At 40.5% G+C, this 24,109-nt stretch overlaps 1 protein-coding gene across 2 annotated transcripts in view; it reads right to left on the minus strand.

Annotated features, from left to right (window-relative positions):
- Positions 1-2,924: 2,924 nt before the first annotated feature.
- LOC149842880 (protein FAR1-RELATED SEQUENCE 5-like) overlaps positions 2,925-24,109 on the minus strand; it is a 43,291-nt gene continuing 22,106 nt past the window's right edge. The window contains exons 5-7 of one of the 2 annotated variants that reach the window (XM_089999501.1): positions 3,472-3,517; positions 3,255-3,359; positions 2,925-3,120 (exon numbers count right to left, since the gene is read on the minus strand). The gene's annotated coding sequence lies outside the window, so the exon portion shown is untranslated. Of the gene's footprint in view, positions 3,121-3,243; positions 3,360-3,471; positions 3,518-24,109 lie in introns of those variants that run through there. The other variant, XM_089999499.1, reaches the window with a different exon arrangement.

Below are 24,109 nucleotides of genomic sequence, written 5' to 3' on the forward strand. Positions count from 1 at the left end.
AATCAATGTCATATCACATCTAATTACATCTAATTATGAAAGTTTATCATAAAAATATCAAACCCTAAAAGAAAATTAACTAAAAATAATCAAATTATCAAATCTTATTAAATCATAAATGCTTAAAATGCAATAATATAAACCATAAATAAACCAAAAAAACCCTAAATTATAAAAAACCATAAAATTAAATAAAAAAGACTCTATTTCAAACCCTAACCAAAGAAAATAAAAAAAAACTTAATAAAATTATAAAACCTTAAAATACAATAAAATAACTCATAAATAAACCAAAAACCTTAAACTATAAGAAAAAACATAAAATTAAATAAAAATCCTTAATTCAAACCCTTACCAAAGAAAAAAAATCTCTAATCAAATACAAGAAAAGCCCTAATCAATTTAACTAATCTTAAAATGCAATAAAATAAATCATAAATAAACCAAACAACCTAAACTATAAGAAAAAACCATACAATTAAATAAATAAATAACCCTAATTCAAACACTCACCAAAGAAAATAATATAAATTATAAATAAACAAAAAAACCTAAACTATAAGAAAAAACCAAAAAATTAAATAAAATATTCCAATTCAAACCCTAACCAAAGAAAAAAATCCCTAATCAAATTAACAATAAAAGTTTTAAAAAAGATTGATTCAAAGCCCTAATCATAAAAAATCAAAGAAAAACTTTAATCAAATCAAAGAAAAACCTAATCAAATTAACTATAAAAAGACTTAATTTAAAATTTTTGATTAAAAAAACTAATAAATTAAAAAAAAAACCTAAATAATAGAACACAATATGAAGAATAAGAAGAATGAAGAAGAAGAAAAACAAAGAAGAAGAAGAACTAAGAAAAATGAAGAAGAAGAAGAAGAGAGAGAGAGAGAGGAAGAAAGAAGAAAAGGGGAAAAGAGAGAGAGAACCATGGGTGGTCTCAGGTGGCATGGCTGGTCGCCGGTGGCATTTTTGACCGTTGGTGGCCTCGCTCGGCCTGCACAGGAGAGAGACCCCTCACCCATGTTTTTTTTTTAACACCCCCCCCCCCGTTCTCACCATAACAAGGGGTAGAGCAAAAATTACACATAAAATAGGACGTGACGGATGCGTGTTTCCAAGGTTTGATAGCAGCAGCGTCCCGTGCGACACATAGGATGTGCCATCAAACATACGACGTCTAGCATATGAGTGACTCCTTCCAGATGAGCAGATCCCTCGTGGGCTGAAGGGCTAAATTAGCAAAGCCCTTGTTCCTTTGAGAGTAGGGCTGCACAATGAGCCAAGCTCGTTCGGGCTCAGCTCAGGCTTGACTAGTTTAAACCCAGCTTGGACTCATTCGAGTAAGTAATTGATTAAGCTCGATTAGCCCGATTAAGCTCAATTAACCGGATTAAGCTCACCGATAGTCATATAGTGGCTAGTTTTAAGATATGTAGAGATTTTGTTGAATAATGAGCATAAGAAGAGCCTTCATTGAGGTGGGTAGGGTGTTGGTTGTTTCGTGTGAGCTCTGAGGTTCAAATCCTTGCCTCAATGCACTCATTTCAATTTCCAAATAAATCAAATCGGCTTGATTTGAGCTGAGCCAGGTTCAAGCCAAGCTTTTGTACACAAAGCAACGAGCTGACCTTTTCGAGCCAAAGCTTGGCTCGTGTGCATTTTGTTAGAAATATTAGATTTTGAGGTAGAAGCGAGAATGGATCAGGTAAAGTTGGTGTTCCATTCCGAGCCAGGCATCTCATTCTTAGATATGGATCTTAAAACAAGATCCAAACGTCTAATTCGGATCATCGGATCAAATTGCCGCTATCTGATTGAGCTTTCTCCGATTCAAATACAAAGTTTTCCAACGTTTTTATCAGATATGTGCACGTGGTCGGGTCAAATCCAATCTTTGTACTTTTTTTTACGTGCAGTATCATTGTTTCCAGCTTTTTCTTTTTAACCAGATCACTATTACCATATAATATTCCAATCCAGATTCAACTATAATTCATTGGATCTAATTTAGTCCCAAATTTGGATCCATTCAATTTTAACCGAATCAACTAGTTAAAATTGAATCTGGAATTGGATCAAACATAAACTAACTCATATCCTACCCATCTGTCGTGCAGAGTTTTAAGGGCAATATATTTTGATTAGTATGCTGAATGAACCAAAAGAAGGGAATGTGAGACAGACGATGAATGGAGGCAGCGGCAAAGGTACCACTGTTAGGCTTTTGAGAGAGAGAGAGAGATGCATTTGCTATGCAGAACTGTCTTCATGAAGGATACTAAATCTGATATAAGAATGGGTTGTTGAGGTGAAAGCAGATATTCTGGGGATGAATGGCATGTAGTTCAAGGTTCATGTGACATTGTTACACATCAGCTATGACGTATCACACCCATAGGCCTGGGATCACAATAATGCAATGGATGAATGGGATTTGTGGTGCACTGGACCATGCACCATTAGGATCTGTGCACAAAATTCGCCTGGCGAAGAACAAGGTTGTATCAGTTAGGTCTGTGAACCTAGCTCCTTCTGGGTAAGATACAACCAGAATCAGGTTTGGAGGCCTACTTGATAGATGGACCACTTAGAGATGCACTATCTTAACCAAGAGATCTTAGGATCAATGCCAATTCTTCACGTTATGAAAAACCACAATACGTCGAAAAAATCTTTCATTCTAGAATGGTCAATGACTTAAAAATTGATCAATGAATTAGATACATAGACTTGGATTCATGCTATGACTACAACAAATGATCATTTGGAGGGCCAACAGCTTGTATAAGTTTGGTTCAAGAGACTACTGACTTCTTTCAAACGAGCAAACCAAGGCCTTGACTCACTTCTTTCAAACGAGCAAACCAAGGCCTTGACTCGAGCTCCATCCTCATAAAACAGCAATAGATCCTGCAACTCCTAATGGCTTTAAAATTGAACTACAAGGAATTATATACAGACTTTGGATTCATGCTATTACTATAACAAATGATCAATTTGGAGAGCGAGCAGCTTGTGTTAGTTTGGTTAAGGAGGATACTGACTTGTTTCAAACGAGCAAAATAAGAACTTGATTTGGAGCTCCACCCTCGTTGTAAACAGCAAAAGATCCTGCAATCTCAATGGCTTCAAAATTGAACTACAAGGAATTATATACATGGATTTGGATTCATGCTATGATTACAACAAATGATCAATTTGGAGAGCGAATAGCTTGTGTTAGTTTGGTTCAAGAGGCTACCGACTTGTTTCAAGCGAGCAAACCAAGGCCTTAACTCGGAGCTCCATCATAGTTGTAAACAGCAATAGATCCTGCAACTCCCAAGGTGGCAATAACCGTGGTGCATTTACTTAAAGGAACATCCACATAAAGAAAGAGAAAATGGAAAACGATTAAGAATGTGATTACACGCATGGTGCTAAAGAAAAATTAAAGAAAAGAATTAAGATGAGTTTAATCACCTGTACAACTGTGATATATGCTTGTGGCATCTGAAATCTGGGGCACCTGCAAAGAGATAATTGATGCTTACTGGTTAATGAACAGATACATACCATCAATTGGTAAATCAACATTTTGGTAAAACATAGACGAGTACTGAGTTCAGAAAACATGATTTTCAGCTCATGCATCCATTTCAGGTCCTGAACACAGTAGCCGCTGAACATCATACAAGATGTAGGACAATATGATGCAAGACCTCTTGCCTTCTGGTCATTTTAAAGAGGATGCTGGTCTCCCTCACACACCAAACTCAACCTTATCAATATACAGGCCAACTTAAAACATCTTGTGGACCATCACTGCAAAAGCATTAGGATCATCCAGGCTGCCAAAGGTGAGCAACATCATCTTAAGCAGCAGCAGCAGCTTAAAAAGTAAATTTTTTAATGCCTCCACCAATTCCTATAATTTGATGCAGAACAAGCACCAGCCACCTCAAGCAATGCCATTGTGAGTTTTACTTTTGCAACTGTCTTGTGAGAAAGAGAAGAGAAGAGGAGAAGAGAGGCTGCGGCTGTCACAATTTCAATACAGAAATAGTGACCTAAACAATGTATTTATGTGTAAGTTTACAGCATGGATCTAGGTCTGGTATAATATCCAGATCCGAATATAAAAAGGCTATACAAACTGAACATTAATAACAAACAAGGAACTCGGGTCTGATATGATAATCAGACCCTAAACACGCTTTTTCACCCCACCCCACCCTCAAGTTGATCACGGTTTTGAACCATGAACAACTTGCCTTTAAGCTTCCAAAAAACGATCTTTTGTCAAGCCTTTTGTAAAAATATCTACAACTTGTCTTTCAGTATTGACAAACTCAGGCTTGATCTCTTTTTCTTCAACCTTTTGTCTCACAAAATGTTGGTCGATCTCAATATGCTTAGCGCGACTGTGATGTACTGGATTGAATGACATATTGAGAGCACTTTGATTGTCACACAGCAAGGTAGACGGAGAGATCGTTTCTCCTACTTCAGTTAGTAAGTGCCTGACCCAGATGACTTCGGCAGTAGCAACAGCCATGGATCTATACTCAGCTTCAGTGTTTGATCTAGCAACAGTCTTTTGTTTTCTACTACTGCAAGAGACTAAATTTCTTCCAATCAAGACACAATATCCTGACGTAGACTTGTGCTCATCAGGATCTCCTACCCAGTCTGCATCACAATATACAGTGAGTTCATGCACATCCTTGTCAGACGATTGTAAGGAATATATCAACCCATCTCCAACGGTCCCTTTCAGGTATCTGAGTATCCTCTTAACCGCCTCCATATGCCTGGTGTGTGGTGCATGCATAAATTGAGACACTTGATTAACTGAATAAACAATATCAGGTCGAGTAAATGTGAGATACTGCAACATCCCTATTAGGCTGCGATACCTAGTGGAGTCCTCACACAAGTCTCCATCATGAGTACTCAATTTTTGGTGGAGCACACTTGGAGTGGCTAAAGGTTTGCAATCTTTCATACCTGCCCTGCTGAGAACATCTATTGTATACTTGTGCGGAGTAAGGGTCAAGCCATGAGCCTAGCTATCGACTTCTATGCCAAGAAAGTAGCGCAAGGCCCCGAGATCTTTCATCTTGAACCTTTGACCTAATAGGTTTTTTACTTCCTTGATGTGACCTTCAGAGTTTCCTGTGATAACTATATCATCAACATAAATTAATAATAGGGTGATCACATCCTGACTTCTAAAAATGAATAATAAGTGATTCAATAGAAAGCGTGAAAACCCATGCTTTTGAATCTCAAGAGAGAAGCTGTCAAACCAAGAACGAGAGGCTTGTTTTAGGCGATAGATAGCTCTTTTTAGTCTGCACACATGTGTTTTGCAGTTTTGCTCTTGATATCCAGGGGAGTTGTTCTATGTAGACTTCCTCCTTCAAATCCCCATGCAAGAATGCATTCTTTACATCAAGTTGACTCAACTTTCATCCATGTTCAACGGCCAAGGAAAGAATAATTCGAATTGTTTCCATTCTCACCACTGGGTTGAAGGTTTCTGTAAGAAGGAAACCCTATCATCGAAAGTGAGAGAGAGATAGAGAGATTCCAGAGAAAGGGGGTTCAGTCCATCGTGACTGCCCTCTCATTCTATTAATAATAAAGATGTAAAACACTAGGGTACGAAAATACCCCTTAACAGAGTGTTGATTTACATTATACATGAACTGGGTCTGGACCCGATCCATTACATAAATGGATCGGGTCAGACATACATAATGAAGATAACGATGACTTCTTTTCAGCCTCAATCAAGTTGTGCATGGTGTTGGACCATGAACAACTTGTTCTTCAGAAACCAAAATCTATCCTTTGTCAACCCTTTAGTGAGGATGTCACCAACTTGTTCTTCAGTTGGCACATACATAGGCTCAATCTCTTTGTCTTCAACATTTTTCCTAATAAAATGTTGATCAATTTCAATGTGCTTTGCTCGACTATGGTGAATGAGATTGAATGACATGTTGATGGCACTTTGATTGTCACACAACAACAGTGACCGAGCAATCGGTTCTCCCATTTCTGTCAGGAGATGTCTTATCCATGTACCCTCGGTCGTGGCAGTGGCCATCGATCTGTATTCAGCCTCAGTGCTTGATCTAGCAACCGCCTTTTGTTTTCTACTGCTCCAGGATACCAAGTTTGGCCCAATGAAGCTGCAATAACCGGATACTGATCGTCGTTCGTCTGGATCACCCACCCAATCAGCATCAGCATAAGTGACGATCTCATGGCCCCCGCCTGGATCTAATTCTTGTTTTTGTATACCAGCCCATCACCCACTGTACCCTTTAGGTAGCGAAGTATACGTTTGACTGCCTCCATATGTGACACACGAGGTTCATGCATAAACTGGGATACCTGATTAACCAAATATACTATGTCGGGTCTAGTAAAAGTCAGGTATTGCAACATGCCAACTAAACTGCGATACTTAGTGGGATCTCCATATATATCCCCTTCCTGTGAACTCAATTTCTGATGAATGACACTTGGAGTTGTTAACGGCTTACAATCTGTCATGCCTGCTCTGCCGAGAATGTCCAACGTATATTTGTGTTGAGTAAGGGTAAGTGTATCATTTTTGTTATCAACTTCTACCCCAAGAAAATATTGCAGCTCTCCCAAATCTTTCATCTTAAATCTCTGATTTAATAACTTCTTCACCTGCTCAATGTGACTTTTACAATTCCCTGTGATGATGATGTCATCTACATATATCAATAGAAGAGTAGTAACTCCTTGTTCATTGTGAATAAATAATGAGTGATCTAGAAGAGACCGAGAGAAGCCATGCCGTTGTATTTCTAGAGAAAAACTGTCGAACCAGGAACGAGAAGCTTGTTTCAAACCATAGAGTGCTCTCTTTAATTTGCATACATATTTTTTGGCATCTCTTTCTGCATATCCAGTGGGTTGTTCTATGTAGACCTCTTCTTTTAAATCCCCGTGCAGAAAAGCATTTTTTACATCCAGTTGGCTCAATGTCCATCCATGTTTAATGGCTAGGCTCAACACAATGTGGATGGTCCCCATTTTAACTACAGGACTAAAAGTTTCATCAAAGTCTTGGCCTTCATCTTGTGTGAATCCCTTGGCTACAAGTCGAGCCTTGTACCTTTCGATGCTCCCATCTGGTTTATATTTTATCTTGTACACCCATTTTGACCCAACAACATTTTTGTTCAGTGGTCTAAGTACAATCTCCCATGTCCCACATTCATGTAAGGCCTCCATTTCTTCATTCATTGCTTCTACCCATCTTCTAGAGCTCGCAGCTTGATAGAACATGAGAGGCTCATCCTCTTTACTTATGGATGTCAAGAATAACTGAAAATCCAATGAAAAATTTTTATAACTTACCCACCTGTCAAGCGGATGTCGAATCCGTGAGGATCTTCTGATATCCATATGCTGCGAAACGGATGATCCAGATGGATCCGTATTCGTACAAAGAATGAATCAGGGCTCTTTCTCTCGCCGGGTGTACACAATACCCTTATACCTTGTTGGCTCCAAGTCATATGTGACAGTTTCCTCCGTTTGAATCTCATTGTCTGAATCCTCATGTGGCTCCTTCTGACTGCAATTTTCTGGACAGTCTACTTTACCATTGGAGAAGAGTTCTAAATTTAACCATGGGTAGTACACCTCAATGTTGGAGCTTGAGTTATCAGTATCAACCATAGTCGAATTAGTATCCTGATCAGCAAAGTTCATTTCATCGAAAATAACATTCCTTGATATTTTGACACGCTTACTCAGGGGATCATAACACCTGTACCCTTTGTAATCTTCTGCATATCCTATAAACCTGCATTTTAAAGCCTTATCTTGGAACTTGTGCCTGAGTGAGCTGTCAATGTGAACATAACAAACAGACCCAAACACACGTAATTCATGATAATCAGGTTGTATGCCCAAAAGAGAGAAGTATGGTGACTTATTTTCTAAGATACTCATGGGCAATCGATTTATCACATGAACTGTGGAGTGGAAGGCCTCAGTCCATAATGATACAGGGAGATTGATCCCGTGCATCATGCTCATTGCAGTCTCAACAATATGTCGATGCTTCCTCTTAGCAATCTCATTTTGTTGAGGTGTATGAGGGCAAGACACTCTTCTCTTTATCCCATTATGTTGAAGAAAATTAACAAAATCACTCGAGGAGAATTCACCTCCTCCATCACACCGGAAATTAAGAATGTTGGTAGAGAAATGATTTTGAACAAAAGAGTGAAATTTCTGGAACAATCCAAAGACTTTTGATTTGTGCTTCATAAAAAATATCCAAGTATAACGTGAGTAACTATCAATGAAAATAAGATAGTATTTACTGCCAAAAAAAGAAGTAATTGGAGCAGGACCCCAGACATCTGAACAAATGACCTCAAATGGCCTTGAAGCTCTTTTATTGATGGAAGCAAAAGGTAAAACATGACTCTTACATAGATGACAACTAGAACATTTTGTATCAACGACTTCTGAACTCAGACTGGACTTAGGAATAAGATTATTCAGGACAAGTTTTTCAATGAAATGGCGACCACAATGGCCAAGACGACTATGCCAAAGTCTTGGCTTATTCCTTTCAGAAACAGTAAATATAAAATCAGAATAAAAAACTTGACGTTGGTGAGACTTCAAGGATGAATAGTTGGAATGAATGGAAGAAGGATCTACTTGAAAGATGTACATGTTGCCCCATCGTTTTCCTTCAGCGAATGTCCTCCTCGTGCGAAGATCCTTGACATAAACAGAAGAGGGAGTAAATTCAACCGAAGCATTTGCATCATCAACAAGTTTTGAAACAGAAACAATGTTCTTTTGAATATTAGGAGCATGGATGACACTTGGAAGTTTAAGAGAGGACTTTGACATGTGTATAATGGCATTTCCAGTATGTGAGATTGCATGATGAGATTCATCTCCTATGACTATGTTATTCTTTCCAACATAAGGTGTAAGAGTCAAGAGTTTACCTACATCACCTGTAACATGAGTAGCTGCTCCGGAGTCGACATACCGAATTCCTTTGTCATTTTGCTTCATATTCAATCCTGCCAAGGCTGCCAACAACAACTCTTTTACTTCTCCATCCTTCCTAGCCTCTGCTTGTGGAGCTTTCCCTTTGTTTTGAGGATTAAACCAACAATTTGCTTTAATGTGCCCTTTCTTGTTGCATAGGAAGCAGGTGGGAATGGGTCTTTGTCTCTGGATATTGGGTGTTGGAAGTATGTCACGACCTCCATAGTTATTTCTCCCTTGGCCTCCTTTTCCTCGAAAAGAACTTCCTCTTCCTCGACCATAACTCATTCTCATAGCCAGCACATCTTGTGTTCCGGAATTCCCATGAGAGGCTTCAGAGGATCCTTTCAGATTCATCATAGTCTTGTCCTGCTCCTTGAGTAAACCCTTTTACTACTAGTCTTGCCTTGTATCGTTCAACGGTTCCATCTGGTTTATACTTTATTTTGTAGACTCATTTGCATCCAACAACATTTTTGTCAGGTGGTCTGGGAACGATTTCCCAGGTTTCACATTCATGTAAAGCTTGCATTTCATCATTCATAGCTTCTACCCATTTGGAGCAAGTGGTTGCCTGATAGTATATGATAGGTTCATCTTCTTTACTCAGGGCAGTTAAGAAGAGCTGAAAATCCAAGGAGAAATTGTTATAGCTGACCCACCTATCAATAGGGTGCCGTACGCGATTGGATCTTCTGACCTCAGAAGTATGAGGGGAAGTAGGTGCAGCTGCTGAGGTGTGATTTGAAAGATCTTGCATTGTCGTTCTCTGCCGAGTATAGCAAATGCCCTTGTATTTGCCCGGTACGAATGGTATTTCTTCCCCATTCTGTGATCCCGACGTGTCAATAGTCTCAGAGGTTTCTTATTCCCGTTGTCCACAATCTGGAGAACAGACTTCATTGAAACTAGCAAAAAGTTCAGAATTCAATCAAGGATATCCATTGTGCCAACTTTGTGATCGAAATTTTGTTCATCAAAGATAACATTTCTTGAGATTCTGATACGCCTATTCGCAGGATCATAACACCTATATCCTTTGTAGTAGTCTGCATATCCCACAAATCTATACTTCTGAGCCTTGTCCTCAAACTTTTTTCTCAGGGACCGATCAATGTGCACATAACAAACACAAAGACACGCAAATCATAATAACTAGGATGAGCTCCAAAAAGACAATAATAAGGAGACTTATTTTTCAGGACAACCATAGGCAGCTTATTTATCACATATACGGCAGAATGAAAGGCTTCTGTCCACAGAGTGATGGGAAGATTACTGTCATGGAGCATACTCATGGCACTTTCAATGATATGCCTATGTTTTCGCTCAACAATCCCATTTTGTTGAGGAGTGTGTGGACAAAACACCCTTCTTCCTATCCCATTATTTTGAAGAAAAGAAATAAAGTCACTAGATGAGAACTCCCAACCTCCATCACATTGAAAGAATCAGATGGACTCAGAGAATTGATTTTTTACTAAAGAAAGAAAATTTTGAAACAAAGGAAAAACTTTCGAATTATTTTTTATGAAATATATCCAGGTGTAACGAGAATAGCTATCGACAAAGATTAGATAGTATCTGCTTCCAGATCTAGAGACAACTGGGGCAGGTCCCCATACATCAGAACATATTACCTCAAAAGGTTTTGAAGCTCTCTTATTAATGGAATGAAATGGCAATACATGACTTTTGCATAAAAGACAACTGGAACACTTCTGATTTTTCCCATCCACATTGAGACTTTCTGTTGGAATGAGATTATTAGAAAGAAGTTTCTCAATAAAATGACACCCACAATGTCTTAATCGACTATGACATAAGAAAGGCTTATTACATTCATAAATACTAAAACCAAAGTCTTGGAATCCAAGTGAGCAGGACGGACGGAACGACATGGAGCTTCTTCAAAAACATACATATTGCCTCGTCTCTTTCCTTTAGCGAATGCTTCCCTCGTGCAAAGGTCCTTAACCTGCACAGAGAAGGAAGTGAATTCGACTGAAGCATGATTATCATCAACAAGTTTAGAAACAGAGACAATATTTTTCTTGATGTTGGGAGCACGTAGGACATCAGAAAGCTCAAGAGTAGAATGTGACATGGGAATGACAGTTTTTCCAATATAAGAAATAGGATGGTGGGATCCATCTCCAGTGGCAATTTTACTTTTGCCAAAATAAGGAATAGGATTAGAAAGTTTACCTGCATCACCAGTCACGTGAGTTGTTGCCCCTAATCAACGAACCAAGTGCCTTGATCATTCTGCTTTAATTTCAATTCTGACAAGGCGGATATGAGCAGATCTTTAATCACTCCACTGTTACTAATACTGGTAGACTTACTCTTGGGTTCTGCCTGTGGAGTCTTTCTTTTATTTTCTGGATTGTGCCAACAATTCGCCTTAACATGCCCCCTTTTGTTACAAAGGAAGTAAGTAGGGATGGATTTTTGTCCCTGAGCATGAATCGGCATATTTGGAGTGGGGAGCAATCCACGTCCTACGTGACCACTTCGTCCTTGTCCTCCTCGCCCTCGTCCTCGACCGTAAGTTATCCCTGTGGCAAAAACTGCTTGGGAACTTGTATGAACATGAGTTTCTTCAGAAAAACCTTTCAGAATCATCTCATACTGAACCAATTTAGCTCATAACTCATCAAAGGCAGGAAGGGCAGGCAGACACAATAGTGAAGTGACGATCATATTGTAGTCGGATCCCAATCCACTCAGAGTCTGTTGCACTATATCACTGTCAGTCACCGCACATCCTATAACTGCAAGTTGGTCTGTGATAGTCTTCATCTTGTTCAGATATTCCACGATGGTCATGGAATCTTTTCTCAGCATCTGAAATTCCTTCTTGAGAAAAACCATTCTCGCCTGTGAAACTTGTGAATATGTCTGAACCAATTTCTCCCAAAGTTGCAGAGCTGTACAATTGTCGGGAATTGCAACAAGGACCTCTTGGGACAGGGTAGAAGTGATGTACGCAACCACTGACTGATCTTTCCTTTCCCAGTTGAGGTACTCTACATTTTTGACATACACAACTGAACTTACCCCTTTGTCATCTTTTTCTTCTCTCGCAACAAATTCTAGCGGGACCACAGTGGTTTCATCCAGGTAACCTAAGAGACCTTGACTCCTTATAAAAGAAATGATTTGTCTCTTCCAAATCAAGAAGTTTGAGGTGATTAACTTTTCAGAAACAAGTTGATTGAGAAAACTCCAACAAAGATTGGATGGAGAAGAGTGAAGATCCATGAAGAAAAGAATTTTAACAGGAAAGTATTCACGAAGTGCCCAGTCTACAGCCAGAGAGATTTGTTGATCGCCCTCTCCTTTTTCTTTTTCTTTTTTTTGCGGCTGTGCAACTTTCGAGAAATTAGTGATCAGAAATTTTCGAATTCAAAAAAAGAACCAGATCCAAAAAAAATTGTTATATTTATGGGGTTTATGATTAACCAGGGTTACCGGAAGCGCCTACCTAAAAGGGGAAGCGCGCTTCGCCGAAGCGTGCTTTGGAAGCGCGAAACGTCGCGCTTCCAAAGTGTGGGGGGAAGCGTCCCCTTTTTTGGGAAGCGCGCTTCCCTTTAATGGGGGACGTGTTTCCCTTTAATGGGGAATGCGCTTCCCTTTAATGGGAAGCGCGCTTCCCATCACGCTTCCCCCTCGCTTCCCCTGTTTTTTCAATTTTTTGTATTTTTTATTTTTATTTTTTTCGCTTCCCCCTCGCTTCTGAGACACTTCCTAGGTCGCTTCCGATACGCTTCCTAGGTCGCTTCCGAGACACTTCCCGAATCGGTCCTAAGTGGTCCCACGCTTCCCGGCTTCCTAAAATTTTGAAAGTGTCTCGCTTCCCGCTCCCGCTCCCGCTTCCCGTATTGCTTCCCGCTCCCGCTTCCTCAACTGGCAACCATGTGATTAACACGATAAGAAGCTCTGAACAACTCACGTTGAACTGAATTTAAACTTGACTATGTTTTCAGATAGAACACAAATGAGTATGATATCAACAGAGGATGGGATATACGAATATCAGATTGATAACAAGGAGGAATGGCCTGCAGTCACTAGATGGATTAGATGTAGATCAGAAATCTGATATAGAAAAAAAATTGGACAGTATATAGAAGGAAAATCAATCAGAGACTTAATATTTCAGATTTGATGCAATCTCACGCACATATCTGAATATTTTGGTTCAAGTGAGAAAATAAGAATATGCAGAGGTGGAGTATTTCAGACGAAGAAGAAGATGGGTCGGTTTTGGGGATTCAGGTGAAACTAGGGATTCACGTGAATGCAGAAGGTGAAGTGATTCAGATCTGGTGCAAAAGCACAACCAGATCTGAATGTTCCAGACGAAGAAGCAGATGGGTTGATTTTAGGGATTCACGCCTTTCAAAAAAAAAACGAAGAGAAGAGGTGGAAGGAATAAGAATCTTTCTTGATTGAAATAGTCAGGTCGCACCTTTTGGAAGCCACTTCAAACCCTACGTGAATCTTGGCTATGATACCATGTGAGTTTTTCTTTTGTACCTGTCTTGTGAGAAAGAGAAGAGAAGAGAAGAGGAGAAGAGAGGCTGCGGCTGTCACGATTTCAATACAGAAATCGTGACCTAAACAATGTATTTGTGTAAGTTTACAGCATGGATCAGGATCTGGTATAATATCCAGATCCGAATATAAAAAAGCTATACAAACCGAACATTAATAACAAACAAGGAACTCGGGTCTGATATGATAATCAGACCCTAAACACGCTTTTTCAGCCATATCAAACAGCAACAAATCGTAAATTTTCAGACACAGCAGTACCAGCTGTCTCTAGCAATGCCGTCTTGAACAGCAGCATCAACACCAAAATATGAAATACAGATTCAAGAACATTATTCTATATGTATAGTGACTGCACCATATGCAAATTAGTTTCATTTCTTGGTTACCAACTATTTGAATTGACAAAGCCCACAAGGGCTCAGATCATCTTGCGACTTGTGAATGTCACCAAGTTGACAGGACATCATAAGTTTGAAACCCAAGGGATCCCTTGCCGCAAGGTTGAAGCTGGGTGTACTCCCCAATGGGCAGGTGGGACTTCAAGGGTTTTACCAACTGGAGGCCAGCCAGGGGCGGGGGGTTGTATTAAGGTATGGATCAACCATAAATCTGATCAAGTACAATGTTGTCCATTTAATTCAATGCAACATTTATGTGAAAGTAGTTTTCAATGGGATGGTTGGAAGAATCCAAACGAGATAAACAATGAGTTGAGGTTTCTAAATTTGCTCCAACCATATCGCATTCACAACTCTTATGAAAACAAACATCAAATATCAAATGGAAAACATCTTCAAAAAAGGTTAATTCAAAGCCAACCTGCATTACCATGTGCAGTGTTATTAAAAACGCGCCTCGCCTCAAGGCGAGGGGCTTTGTGCCTTTAGGCGCATGAATAAAACGCAAAAACCCAAAGGTGTGCGCCTCATACGCCTTGAGGCGCACACCTCAAAATGAGGCATATACGCCTTTACTGATTTTGGTCAAATGAGGGTCAAAGCCCTAATTTGACTAAAAGTTGGGGTATAAACATAAAACGCCCGACCCTAATTAGGGTTGGGGGGCCTAAGCTTTTATTTTTGCTCTCTCTCTCTCTCTCTCTCTCTCTCTCTCTCTCTCTCTCTCTCTCTCTCTCTCTCTCTCTCGTATTATTCTTGTTGAGAGTTATTATCGTGAGGGGTTTATTGGAAATCAGAAAAGTTATCAGGTGGTCTTGTTTATATTTTAACTTTTAATGGTCTCTTTTGTAATTTTCTTTATTGACCCTATGTTAAAATGTAAACTGTAATATATATATATATATATATATATATATATATTATTTAATATTATTATATTTTCTTTTATTATTTTCTTTTTCTATTTTTCTTTATTTTCTTTTTTAGCATCTAGTTCAATAGAAACTAGATATTTGATCCTCCTGTTGGAACTTGACTGTGCAAATAGCTGTTGGACTGAGCTATAATAAATGTTGTTGGACTATAGTCCAACAGCTATATTAAGAGACGTTGGAATCCAACGTCTCTTTTGGAGAGCTCAAAATGAGCTCTCCTCTCTCTCCCACTTTTTTTTATATATAGGGGTGAACCCCTTCAATGTAAATTACCATGCTTCTTAAGCATTTTGTTCATGAATAAAGTATTATTTATTTTTCAAGTGTTCTTCCTTTTATACCCTTTCAAGGGTCATGCTTGTAGTGTCTCCAATAGACACTTGTTTGTGAGTTATTTGTGCATTTGTTGAAGACCACCATTTCATTACATGGTATCAGAGCTACGAAATCCTTAGATCTTGAAGTGCTTCCGCCTCGATTTTCGTGCCACATTTACAAAAGGTGTTTCATCACCTTGTTCTTGGCTCAAGAAGATTTGTTTGAAGAAAGGCGAACTTGTGCTACAAAAAATTTTGGTTTTGTATCCTTTCTTATTCCTTTGTCTACTCTTTTTCTTTTCTTTTTATTTTTCTCTCTCTCTCCTCCTATTTATTCCTCTCTTACCCTTGTAAAAAATGGATGGCAATGATAAGATCACCATCATTCCTATGAAGCTAAATGATACTAACTATGTAATGTGGGCTTCGATTATAAAGTACCACATTTGGGGAAAAGGTATATGGGGTATAGTGGATGGTTCCGATTTGGAACATAAACTATCTTTTACCAAGAAAGAGGGTGATAAAGAGGTTCCTCTAACGGAAGAAGAGAAGAGTAAGGCGTTAGCCACTTATGAAAAGAAATGAAAAGAATGGAGGATATGGCATGCAAAAATTATGTCATGGCTCATCAATAGCATAGACATTAAAAAATACTCTAGTCTAGCTAAGTTTGAGCATGCCGATAAGGCTTGGGAATACCTCAAAAACAGGTATTCCCTTAAAGATATTGCACATGTATGCAATTTACAAGATAAAGTTCGGACAATGACTCAAAAAGATAAAACTATTCGAGAATATTATAATGAGTTGTCCGAACTTTGGGAAGAGTTGGCTCTTCTTGAGCCCAAATGGCATTGTGCCGAAGACATCGAGCTTCGCCAAAAGCAACTCGATATGGAACATTTCTATCAATTTGTGAATGGTCTAAGGCCGGAGTTTGAATCCACCAAATCGGCCCTTTTACATCGTGAAAAAATTCCTTCTATTGTTGATACTATAGAAGAGCTCACTATGGAGAAAAATAGACTTAGAAAAAGTACTCCAAAAGTTGATGACTCCGTTTTAGCTGTATCTAGACCGGGGAATCATACTCGTACTTACAAGCCGCCTCATTTTGAAAGGCAAAACGGTGACTTTGATAAAAGAAAAGTTATTTGTCATCATTGTCATGAACCGGGGCACTATAGGCCTCAATGTCCAAAGTTAAAAAGAAGAGAAGAAAAAAGAGTTGCATCTGTTGAATCTGAGTCAAAAGATCAAGATGCACCTGTGTCTATGGCTCAACTGATGGAAATCCTTCAACCTCTTCTCAAAGGGGTATCCTCCTCAACCGAAGCCTCAACTGGAGCGGCAGTTGCATCTTTCTCCGGTCCAAGTAACTTTCCTTGGCTTTTAGATTATGGTGCTCCTTTTCATATGACCCCAAATGTTAATAGTCTATCCGAATGTCTTAAAAATAACTCAAGTGTGTCAAAGGTTTTTACAGCCGATGGCATATCTCTCGAAGTAAAAGGAATAGGGTGTTTTGAAAATCTTCAAAAATCCAAAAGATTTTTTATCCCAGAAGTTAGATATATCCCTAAACTTAATTTGAATATCTTATCTGTCTCGCAAATATCTGATTATGGATGTAATATCTCCTTCTCTTCTCATGGTTGTTGGGTACAGGATCGCCAGTCAGGGAAGCTGATTCGGGAAGGCCATAGAGAAGGAGGACTTTATTACATGGACTTTTTGGAATTACCCAAGAATGCATTTTGTTATAATATTCAGAAATTAGAATTGGATTTATGGCACAAAAGACTTGGCCATCCTCATATGTCTAAAATTCAATATTTTCCAAGTTTGGAAAAATTTTGTAATTCTAAAAATTTTTCTTGTAAAGACTGCATTCTTGGCAAAATGAAAAGGTTACCATTTCTTAGTAGAACTTTTGTTTCCTCACGACCACTTGAGTTAATACATTCGGATGTTTGGGGCCCCGCACCAGTTATTTCCAAAGGTGGTTATACATATTATGTCATTTTTGTTGATGACTTTTCTAGACATACTTGGATTTATTTTCTTAAACATAAATCTGATGTCTTTGCTAACTTCCAAATATTTCATAAAATGGTTAAAAATAAGTTTCAAAATGATATTTCTGTTTTTCGCACTGATTCAGGGGGAGAATTTATGTCCAACGAATTCAAAGACTATCTCAATTTACATGGTATTACACATCAAAGATCATGTCCACACACTCCACAACAGAATGGCCTAGCCGAACGCAAACATCGGCACATTATGGAAACTACTAGGACATTGCTAATTGCAAATCAAGTTCCAAAAAGTTTTTGGGCTGAAGCGGTCCTAACTACCACCTACCTCATTAATAGGATGCCATCTTCCTCATTAAAGAATACAACTCCAATAGAAAAGCTTGTTAATTTAACTCCAGATTATTCTAGATTAAGAGTCTTTGGATGCAAATGTTTTGTTTTCACCAACAGAAATGACAAACTCTCTCCTCGTGCAATCCCATGTGCCTTTTTAGGATATGCTGATAATCAAAAAGGCTACAGGTGTTTCGATTTTCAAAATGACAAATTATATGTGTCAAGAAATGTATCTTTTTTGGAAAAAGAAAGTTTCTTTGAATTTGAAAAATCCAAGGATGTCACTGAATACTCGTTTTTAATTGATCCAACTTCAAAATCCAATGAATGTGATGTTGGATGTGACCTTGACAATGATCAAAGTCCTATTGTTGTTGAAAATGATGATAATGAAGAGCAAATCCATAGGGATGTTAGTCTACAATATTCAAGACGTAGAGAGCAAAATCTTCCATGTGCATTACAAAAATACTCTGAAGTCTCACCTAGAAGAACGTCTAGAATCTCTAAACCTCCAGAAAAATTTGTGTCTTATGAATCTTTTTCACCCACGTATAGGGCCGCCATTACATTAATACAATCATATGTTGAACCATCATCCTATTCTCAAGCAAAAAATCATATAGAATGGATAGAAGCCATGAAAATAGAATTGGATGCACTAGAAAAGGCCAATACTTGGACGATACAAGATATTCCTCCGGGTAAGAAACCTATAGGTTGTAGGTGGGTATACAAAGTCAAAACCAAAAGTGATGGGACCCTGGAAAGATATAAGGCCCGTTTAGTAGCAAAAGGATATGCCCAAGAGTATAGCATCGATTATGAAGAAACATTTGCTCCTGTGGCCCGTATGACCACTGTTAGAACTTTAATAGCCTTGGCCTCCATTAGAACATGGCCTATCTTTCAATTAGATGTCAAAAATGCTTTGCTGAATGGGAATCTCGTTGAAGAAATATACATGGAAGGCCCACCTGGTATTAGTATCCCTAAGGGTAAAGCTCTTCGTCTAGAAAAAGCTTTTTATGGTGTTAAACAGGCTCTAAAAGCCTGGTATGACCGATTTAGTCATGTTATGCTTGATATTGGTTTTCAACCTTGTTTAACTGACACTGCTTTGTTTGTTAAGAAATCTGATGCAGGCATCATTATTCTTCTTCTCTATGTGGACGATATGATCATCACCGGAAGCGACAAACAGGGAGTTGCAAATATCAAATCTCTTCTTAAAACTCACTTTGAAATGACTGACTTAGGTTTATTAAGATATTTTTTAAGCATTGAAGTTGCTTATTCCCCTCGGGGGTATTTGATATCTCAATCTAAATTTGCTCTTAATATCGTTTCCAGGTCTGGAATTACAAATGATAAGAAAGTAGACACTCCAGAAGTTGTCAATGTTAAAATGAAAATTGATGATGGAGAACTTCTTGATGATCCTACTCCTTATAGACAGCTTGTTGGAGCTCTTTCTTATCTTTTCATTACTAGGCCAGATATAACTCATGCGGTTCATACAGTCAGTCAGTTTCAGCATAGTCCCACCTCCGTGCACATGGGAGCGATTTTGCGTATTATTAGATACTTAAAATCCTCTCTTTCACGAGGACTCTTCTTGTCTGCTTCATCTTCATTAAATTTAATTGCATATACTGATGCTGACTGGGAGGTGATCTCAATAATAGACACTCAACTACTGGTTTTTGTGTGTTCATAAGTGAAACCTTAATTTCGTGGAGGTGCAAGAAGCAACAGAAAGTCTCTCTTTCCTCCACCGAAGCTGAATACAGAGCCATCGCAACCACCACTATGGAGGTTGTTTGGCTCAGACGATTGCTAGCGGATATGGGAGCTAAAGCAACGCAAGCTTCAAAGATGTGCTGTGACAACAAAAGTGCGATCTACATTGCAAGCAACCGGACATTCCATGAGCGCACTAAACACAGTGAGATGGACTGTCACTGTGTCAGAGAGGAATACTTACATAGAACCATTGATCTGCCATATGTTACATCAGAATATCAATTAGCAGACTTCTTCACCAAGCCTCTCGCTGCTCCCAGATTTCACTTCCTCTTAGACAAACTTTCGCTCATTGTACCGTAAGTTTGAGGGGGAGTGTTAAAATGTAAACTGTAATATATATATATATATATATATATATATAATTTAATATTATTATATTTTCTTTTATTATTTTCTTTTTCTTTTTTTCTTTATTTTCTTTTTTAGCATCTAGTTCAATAGAAACTAGATATTTGATCCAGTCAAGTTCCTGTTGGAACTTGACTGTGCAAATAGCCGTTGGACTGTAGTCCAACAGCTATAATAAATGTTGTTGGACTATAGTCCAACAACTATAATAATAAATGTTGTTGGACTGTAGTCCAACAGCTATATTAAGAGACGTTGAAATCCAACGTCTCTTTTGGAGAGCTCAAAATGAGCTCTCCTCTCTCTCCCACTTTTTTGTATATATAGGGGTGAACCCCTTCAATGTAAATTACCATGCTTCTTAAGCATTTTGTTCATGAATAAAGTATTATTTATTTTTCAAGTGTTCTTCCTTTTATACCCTTTCAAGGGTCATGCTTGTAGTGTCTCCAATAGACACTTGTTTGTGAGTTATTTGTGCATTTGTTGAAGACCACCATTTCATTACACCCTAATCACTACTTAAGGGTTATTAGGGCTAATCGTGAATAGATTTTTTTATCTTTTCTCAAGCACAATATGCAGATCTGATTAGACACCCTAGATCGTGTGTTCCTCTTTTGCTCCTTATTGATGACGCCTCAGTAATATTGATGGATCGTGGTGCATCAGATCTACCATCATGTGGTGATTGGGTGGAGCAGATCTGACATCATGATCGTGTTGCATCAGATCAGCAATTATTCTGTGATTGGGTGGAGCAGATTTGAGATCGTGCAGTAACTAGATGTCGTGTAGCATGGAGCGTTGATGTTGGATCAGATCTGAATGGTGTGACTGACTGACTGTTGCTCGTATCATAGTCGTGTTGATGTGGTAGGCGTTAAATATGTAGTGCTTGCTGTCGTTGGAATCAGATTTGCTCGTATCAGGGTCGTGTTGATGTGGTAGGCGTTAAATCTGTAGTGCTTGCTGTCGTTGGAATCAGATTTAATCAGATCTGATTAAATTTTTTGTCGAAGTTCAGATCTGAAATCAATTTGTCAGCTGAAATTAATTTTTATAGTGGTGATCAGATTTATTATCTTGCTGGTGGCGTCTGTGATATATATATATATATTGCAAGACAGGGATTTGAGGCAGAGCAGGACCGGGCCCAGTTTACACAGAGTGACCTGAGCGGGTCCATGGGTCTGGACTCCCATGGGACAAACGATCGGACCCAAACAATGGATCCGATTGCGAGTCTGGTGCCCCAGCGCAAGGACGTGGTGCCATGCGTACCTATTCAAGGCGAGCTCAAGCGGGAAGCAACACTGCACAGTGCCAACGCCCCGATCCACCAGCAGCAACAGGTACAGCGGCAACAAGTTGTCTCGGGTCCAAGGAGCGGACCTGAGATCCAGATCCAGCCAGGCATTATTAACACCCTGCCTATGGTTTCGTGAAGGACAATGAACATTGAAATCGCAGCAGCAGTTCTTTTTTTCTTTCGGCAGTTTCTTTTCTTTTGACATTCGTTTATTACATTGGCTTGCGTTGTTTGTTTTTACGCCCAGTTAGTTCTTCTTTCCAATTGTTTTCATCAACTGTTTAATTGAGGCTCCATTGAAATAAAGAAAACCAGACAGCACCACGTTTTGGGTGGTTGTCTTTCCACTTGTTATTGGATGTTGCACAGTCGGGAGGATAGTGCCAACCATTTCAGCAAACCAGATCATCACAGCCGACCTCCCTCCATTGCATCAAAGTGGTATCAGAGCGCAGGCGTCCTCCTTCGGCAGCGGGATGACTCAAGAGGCGAGGCATGATCCTACCAGAGGAAAAGATCGGAAGGGAACCACTGTTAAAGATCCAGTACTACGAGTGCTTGACGATGTAACTCAGATTCAGGAAAATCTGCAACGCATCAGCAAAGAGGTCGCGGGTTTGTCGAGACGCATGGACGAGTTCAACGAACGGCTCGGGACCATCGAGTCGTCCGGGGAAGCGCGCGCAGCCTCCATGCAGAAAACAGGAGCGAAAGTGGGTGACAGTGCGAAAAATCAAATAGTTGCCGCTGCAGCCGAATTCGGCCAACCGAATCCTCGTGGTTGCATCACCGCCCTGAACCTGGTACTTCCCCAATCGACAGACTCGAGTACGGCTGCAAACCAGCCCCTCAATGCCTACCAGGCCAAGCACGGGGCTCTGGCCGCGCCTCCCAGCGTTAGCTGGGGTGCGCAGGCCTGGCCTCGTGCCCCAGCACCTGTGCCGCAGCCTGGGTTTGGCTCGCCAGGTCCCAGCGTGATGCTGGGCCCGGCTGCTGGCCCAGCTACATCCGCCCGAGCAGGGACCGACCCGGTCCACTAACCCGGGCCTGCACATGGGGGCGTTGTCTCAGGCCCTCCGCATGCAAGGGGTGGCGGTACCCTGTGGGTGGGTCCGGACCCTCATATCGGGGCCCCGACCCGAATCCCAGGGATCATCCTTTGGGTCCCAGGGAGCGGGTCCATGCCTAGAGCTCATGTACCCGACCTACCCAGTTGGGTCTGGTTCGCAGGTCGCCCCGAACCAGATCCAACCTATTCATTTTGATCCCCAATTCAGATCCTCAGCCGACCCAGGCCCATATCGGACCCGAACGGAGCTCCAGTTTCAATTTGAGCCGGGTCAAAACCAGACCCATAATTATATGGATCGTGGATCGAGTTTAAACCAAGCCTTTTATCCCCACAACTCGATTCCCGATCCAGCCTACCCAAATTTGGGTCCGACGAGTAGTTTAGGAATAGACCTGATCCATATCCAATCGGGCGAATCAACCCAATATTAACCCGAACCAGAACCAACCCATTAACCCGTCCCCGATCCAGAACCCCGTACCAAACCTGACCCACTGCCCCTACCCCAATCCAACCTATAACCCAGACCCATATTATCTCGTTCCTACCCACCTAGAGCCCGAGACCCGGCAAACCCATCCACCTTACTTTGGACCTCCTGTCATCCTGGTGCCACAACGCCGACCACAGATGGCTCCCGCCTACGGGCAAGCCAGACCGAGGCAGATTCAGCAGGGACCGACGCGACCTGAGCGCCGACCACACGTCGTCGGAGTACATCAGCACCAGCAGCCATGCGAGCAGAACCGCGATGATGAAGCAGTGTGGGATGATGATACTTTTTGGAACGAGTACCCCGCAAGCATGGTGGAGGCCCATCAGCAGAGAGCACCAGAGCGCCCCTCCACGTACGGGGTGAAGCTGGAGCTTCCAGAGTTCGCAGGTCAGTTCGATGTGAAGCAGTTCTTCAACTGGTCTTATGTCGTCCAGTTCTTCTTCGACTACCACGGTGTCGCTGAGCACCGTCGTGTCTCCCTAGCCTCTACTCGGTTGAGAGGCCTAGCGCAGACATGGTGGGTTGAATTGTAGAGGTCGGGGAGCGACAGGGACTAGAGTGTGTACTGACTTGGGAAGAGATGCAGCGGTTGATGCAGTCTAAGTTTGTGCCGTTAGATCACGTTGAGAGGGCCTACAAGGAGTACCTGACCCTGCGTCAAGGCACTAGTATTGTGGCGGAGTACATTACTGAGTTTCATCATCTTTCTCTACGAGTGCAGATCGAGGAGACCGCCCGCCAGCAGGTCACGAGGTATATTTCTGGTCTCCGTCCTGATATTTCTGACGACTTCAGTTGTATCACAGTCGAGTCATTAGATCAAGCAAGCAGTTATGCCATGAATGTGGAAGAAAAATTGAAAAGGAGGCAGGAACATAGGACATCCCGTAGTGATCAGTCCAGTCAACCCAAGTCGAGTTTCCCAACCAGAGGAGCAAGCTCTCATGTAAAAGAAGACTCAAAGTCCACCCCTAGAGTCGACCCTAGCAAGCCCGATCAGTCCGAAACCGCGTACCACACCAAATCCAAAGGTAAGCCCAGTGAGTCTACCATTCGTTGTTTTAGGTGTCAAGAGTTAGGTCATGTTGCGTCCAAGTGCCCCACTGTGAGCAAGAACACCCATCTCGCAGAGGACATTGTTGAGTCAGTGTCTGATAGTAAGAGCGAGGGTGAGTCACTTGTTGAGGGAGATGACGAGATGAAAGTCGTAGAGTTTGATGGCAGCATCGAAAATTTGTTAACCATCTGTTATGTTTTGACCACATCCTGAGAGTCGGCCCCGACAAAATGGTTGCAGAATAATATTTTTAGGACTCCCATGGGACAAATGATCGGACCTAAATAATGGATCCGATCGTGAGTCTGGTGCCCCAGCGCAAGGACGTGGTGCCCTGCATAGCTATTCAAGG

The sequence above is a fragment of the Nuphar pumila genome, chromosome 3 (genome assembly GCF_984573655.1).
Source record: "Nuphar pumila chromosome 3, dmNupPumi1.hap1.1, whole genome shotgun sequence".
Taxonomy (NCBI): domain Eukaryota; kingdom Viridiplantae; phylum Streptophyta; class Magnoliopsida; order Nymphaeales; family Nymphaeaceae; genus Nuphar; species Nuphar pumila.